General features: G+C 41.2%; 1 pseudogene; it reads left to right on the top strand.

Moving 5' to 3' along the window:
• The first annotated feature begins 620 nt into the window (after positions 1–620).
• Positions 621–4,813, top strand: LOC135534672 (piwi-like protein 2; annotated as a pseudogene).
• The last annotated feature ends 1,269 nt before the right edge of the window (positions 4,814–6,082 follow it).

Raw genomic sequence — 6,082 nt, 5'->3', positions numbered from 1 at the left:
GGACTATTCTAGATTTGCAGGGGTATGGGAGGGATTTTCTGCCTTGCTTAGGGCCGCAGAGCGGCCAGGACCAGGCTTGGCTGTTTCCAAATATTGCAATAAAGATATCCTTACAATATGGGTATTGCATATGTCAATATTACAATTAATTGTGCAGCCCTAATGTGATTTGTTATTGTCATGGTTCATTCCCTATAATAATTCAAGGAACTGTCTAGGCCAGACAATACAAATAGAGCCATTCTCTTCAGACAAATTGATAAGCAGTAATATTGAATTAGATAATAGATCTTATTAGTTATATAAAAACAAATATTTAAATATTTTCCGATTTTTATTTTCTTCTACATATTATGTCACACTTATGTTGTGGATGGTGTTTTCGATCAACTAAGAACTTGTAATGTGTCTGTCTCTGTCTGCAGCTTCCTTGGCCGAGGTCTGCCATCTCAGATGATGGGAATGGGATGAACATCAATGCCCCTTGGGTACTGGAAGGGGGCCCACTGTGGCCCCTGCTCTTCCTCCTGGCCCCATCCTGTCTTCGCTGATTCCCCTCTTCCCCACCCAAAGAGGCCCACATGGCTCCAGGTAGATGTCCAACTGAGGGAGAACTTAAAATGGAGGCCACCTGGTAAGTACAATCCATATAGTAACTAAATACCAGTATTGGTCAAACCATGTTCTGAAAACATATATTGTTATGAAGTAAATTATGTTGTTATTGTTGCTATAAATGACTTTACTTTTGTTGAAGGCAATCAAATGATGAGGCAGAAATGTATTTGTATACAGTGAGCTCCAAAACTATTGGGACAGTGACCATTATTGTTGTTGTTTTGGCTCTTTACTCCAGCACTTTGGACTTGAAAATGTTCCAAGGACTATAAGGTAGGCTTGGGCGCTATCCAGATTTCTATATTGTCATACCGTCCTTCTCTTATCCCGGAATTTACGGTATTAACAGCATAGCAGACAAGGGGGCGCTAAAAGTGCAAGAAAAAGCCTATATTACTAGAATGTTATTACCAGAATGCTATTACCAGAATGCTATTACCAGAATGCAAACTAAATTAGTACAAACTAAAAGCTCAATTCTAATGAGTGAAAACGAACAAACTAATTGCAAAGACAGGCAAATCCAGCTCATAAAGTTATACAAGGATGGCTAGTAGCTACCGAATGTCGTTTTTGGTAATTGGACACTTACAAGAGAAATTGTGCAAATAAAGAAAGGTGTAATGCATGCAATTTCTAAAGGAAGTCACAAACTCGATGTAGTCGAGGGGTCCTGTGTGGCTCAGTCGGTAGAGCATGGCGCTTGCAACGCCAAGCGTCGTGGGTTCGTTTCCCACTGGGGCCACCCATATGCAGTAGTGGCCCCAGCCGACTTGTAAGTCGCTTTGGACAAAAGCGTCTGCTAAATGGGATATATTATTATTATTAGTCATTCCGTGCTATGACTATGGGACCAAATACTTTACTTTTTACTATAATATACATAAGTGAATTTGTCCCAACACTTTTGGTCCCCTAAAATGGGGTACTATGTACAAACTGTGCTGTCATTTCTAAAACGGTCCACCCGATATGGATGAAAATACCCTCAATTCCAAAGTGCTGGAGTACAGAGCCAAAACAACAACAACATGTGTCACTGTCCCAATACTGTTGGAGCTCATTATATTATGAATTGTGTGTTTTATGACTGTTAGACCTTGTTATTGAATGGTTATTTTCTCCTTTTTCAGTAAACCATTGCCAAAGATTGGTGCCAAAGGAGTAACATTGCACATAGGCTCAAACCATATCACCATTGGCTGCAGAAACGAGGCAGTCTATCAGTACCATGTCACTTTCACATAAGTACATGTATTAGGGACAAAAAGAGCAACAATCCTGTGAAAAATATCTGCTGTAGAAATAACAATGCAGCCTTCATTAGGGCACATCATAGCAAAACATTTTACAACAGAAAACAATGGTTCTTATTGGACAGGTTCAGGTAGTCCCTCCCTGTTTACAGTATGTTGTCTTCCATTTGGTCTCAAAAAAATACACCCCAGTGCTGCAATATGAGCCGCTAATGGTCCACCACCAATTGATCTTTTTACATTTTGAGAAATTGGAGGTGGTTTTTAAAAGGCCTGCGGTCTACCTATGAGAGACGTTCTCTGGGGAAAACCTGCCCTAAATTGCAGCATGTCGTCTGAATTTAGCTAATCTCCCCTTGTTCTCTTCATGGAGTCATCTATTGTGCTCGTTTGATAGCTTCAAGCAAAACACAATTGCTTTCTTGAGATGCCTCAAATGTTTTACACATGAGACCAGACTTTTTAAACGGTCAATTTCCTCTAAATCCTAACAAGCTTTTCACTGAAGTAGCTAATTTTACAAATCAAATATATAAACCCCAAAAAAAGCCTGGCTGGCTACAGCAAATGTTAAATTTGTCTGGTTAGACGAGACATTAGTGTTCTCTCACTGTGTGTTGCCGAAGGTTAATGAGGATCCTGGGACTGAAGCATGTGGGGCGGAATCATTATGTTCCAAAAAGCGCAGTCATACTTGGGAACATCGGAAGGAATTCAAATTGTCCACAGACTGAGAAATTATACTCCAACTGAAATCTCTAGGATAATAGCAGCTGACTCAAGCCACTTGGTTTCCATCTTCATATTCTAGGCTGCAGGTGTGGCCAGGTTACTCAATGTGCAGAATGCACACTGGCAGAAGCCTGTACTTCCAGGTGGATGTGTCCAAAGGTGCTGTGAAACGACTCCGTCCTTGACTGCATGTGAGTTCAACCTAACCACTTAGAAGAATGGTTACATTACGTCACTGACTAACTTGTCTAGTACTCTAAAATATGCATGATAAATCTGTTCTCTGGACAGAGTATTTTGAGGTGTACACTGAGTGTAAAAACATGAAGGACACCTGCTCTTTCCATGACAGACTGACGAGGTGAATCAGGTGAAAACTATGATCCTTATTGATGTCACCTTACTTGTCCCATTGAGGGTGAATCGGTAAGACAAAGATTTAAGTGCCTTTGAACGTGGTATGGTAGTAGGTACCAGGCGACCAGTTTGTGCAAGATCTGCAATGCTGCTGGGTTTTCCACACTCAACAGTTTTCCATGTTTATCAAGAATGGTCCACGACCCAATGGACATCCAGCCAACTTAACACAACTGTGGGGTGCAAGTCAATATTAAGGTGTTCTTAATGTTTGGTATACTCAGTGTAGATACATACACATCGTGTTTATACCCACGTGGTGCACTGTCTACTATAGTTCATACTAATTTAAAACACTTTTTGCCATAGATATTTGCAAAATAGCATTTCCACTGATACACTCATATTTCAACAAATGTTGACAAGTTCTAGAAGGGAGTGCATCAGCCTGCTCATAGAGATTTGGACACAGAGTATGCCTCAACCACTTCAAAACAACCTCAGGGACTTGTGAGACTGAGGGGGTTGTCTAGTCTTGGTCAATAAGGGCCATATGCTGGAAACAATTGGGCCTAACTTGCAGGGCCCTTTAGTGGTGTCCTTTTGACCTCTGCATCCCAGGAAAGTGATCTACCAGAAAAGCAGGGAGAGCTTCTGGGATGAGTGCACCAAAGAGCTGATCGGCAGCATTGTCATCACCCGCTAGAACAACCACACCTACCGCATCCCTCAAAGTTTCCTTCAACATGGCCGACTACAGGTAAGGCCGGGTCTGAAGTTGCCCATTCATTCAATCTCAAGCGGGCAACTAATCTATGTTTTTGAACAGAGCCGTGTGTGTTATTCAAGTGTATTTCCTATGTGTGTATTACAACCTTTTTCCTGTAATATGAACAGCAAAAACTACGGCATCACCATAAAAGATATGGCCCAACCCATTCTTATCCATCCACCCAAAAAGAGGTCCAAGCAAGGGGGAAAGATACAAATATTCCGCAGGACACGTTTGCTGGCGCTAACACACCCAACAACCCTGAAACAGAAGGCCACGTTATGGGGCGAGTCAGTGTTGGGATTAATCTCAACATACTCTGTTTTCATAGCTCTTACTGATGTTCTACTATCACACATGCTTTATAAATAGTCGTTTTGAGTTTCTATTGAGGAGTTGGAGACATTCTTCTCCATATAGATACAATAGGTTCTATTTAATTTAGTGTTTTTATCTTACAGCACGTCATAACCGGCATGATCCTGCTTCTGCCTGAGCTCTCCTTCATGACTGGAATCCCTGACCAAATGAGAACGGACTTCCGAGCCATGACGGTAAAATCATTGGGTCAGCAATGCATTCTATTCCCTGGGGGATTTTCTGTGACATTTACATTCTGTGACATCCACAGTCCATGAAGGCAGCACAGTGATTTTGATAACGTAGCATTTGATAACACATTAGCTGGTTACTATTGTTTTCTTTCAAATGTTGTGCTTACTTGAGTTTTCCTGCCTCAATTAAATAAATTGAATAATCCAAAAATTGTACACCATAAACCCAGCTGGCAATCCAGACAGGCTGAATGTAGTGCTCTAAGTATTGGGGATGGAGAAACAAATACTATTTGAACCCAGACACGTCAGAGATTAAATGGGAAGGGCAAAGTCAGAGTAATTATATTGTTATAGAATGAAAGTGACGGTTTAACCGTCCCAGGACCTGACAATGCACATCAATGTGAGTGAGTAGTGAGCAGCACACCCACTCCCTGAAGCAGCTCCTGAAGAACACCAACCCAGAGGCCCAGATGGAGTTGGCACACTGGGGGCTGGAGATCAGCCAAGACATCCTGGTGGTGAGGATACACACAGCACAGTTAAAAAATCAACGTTTGATGGAAATTTGTTGTGTAGCTGAAGTTGCACATAAAATGAACAGTCATTTATCTGGTGGTGAGGCTCCACACAGATCATTAGACATGCTCACTCACACATTACTCTTAAAAAATGTTTGGATGCTGGATTGTCGTTTGTGAAATCCATCAAGTGAAATGGACAGCAATAGGTCAGTGTGTTAAATTAAATGCACAATTAATTAGAGCCCGACTGATATTATCTGCAGTTGTTAGCCTTTCACAGAAACATTTGTATCAGTCTTTATTCCACCATTTAAAGCGCCGATATTGTGTACATAGAATTACGAAATACGTGTGCTCATTTGCAGTCATTTTTTATAATGTTTCAATGGTTGCCTGAAGAGGGCGCTATGAGCTGCTCATTGAACATCATTCAGCCTTTCACTCAATCTGTCCAATTTATTACCTTATCGCCTCTAAAATGTAAATAAAACACTATAAAGAGTTTATATAATGTGTCATTACATACATATTTGACGGTTTGTGTCGAATTTGAATCGGGTTGTTAGGGCATTGCTAAAGTGATCTTAAGAAGTCAACAGAGGCTTTGAGAGTCATGATCGCATGCAGTGATGATGCAAAAAATGACTAGGTATCCACCCTTACCCCGTCACTGTCCATTTATTGTTTTTAACGATGAGAAGTGCTACACCTGGTGGAGAGATTGTAAGCTGTACGTTACGGCATGACACGTCACGATGTAACGGAGGGTCAGTTTATTCAACTTTTCTCCAAAACTATAGAGCCATTACCATGTCGATCAACGCTTGAATAGAAATGTAATTCACACCCCAGATTTTGAAGTCAACACAGTCGCTACAGTCCCATTAATTTTCTTTGCAGCCTCGTTTGAATGTCGCGGTTGCGCACATTTGTACGGAATGGGGTGAGTTTAGGTTAGCTAACCAGCAATGTAATTAAGCTCTATCTTGCCAGAAAGGTAGTTAGCCTAGCTAGCTAGCAAGCAATCTGTGCTACATATGTGCAAACACTGGACTGGCGCCAAAGTCAACACTGACTCATCCTTCATACAAAAATAACACTGTTACTGTCTAGGGCTATTATGTTAGTGGGCTTAGTTAGTTGGCGCAGTGTTCATGTTGTCATGCTGAGTCACGTGGTTGCTAAGCTTATCGTCAAGCAATCCCTCAAAATCAGGGTATGAATTGAGAAACCAGCCTATTTTCCATTAAAGTACGTAATGTAACA

The sequence above is a fragment of the Oncorhynchus masou genome, unplaced genomic scaffold (assembly GCF_036934945.1).
Source record: "Oncorhynchus masou masou isolate Uvic2021 unplaced genomic scaffold, UVic_Omas_1.1 unplaced_scaffold_3785, whole genome shotgun sequence".
NCBI lineage: Eukaryota > Metazoa > Chordata > Actinopteri > Salmoniformes > Salmonidae > Oncorhynchus > Oncorhynchus masou.
The sequence above is the reverse complement of the archived record's forward strand: the minus strand, read 5'-3'. Positions and strand labels throughout refer to the sequence as shown.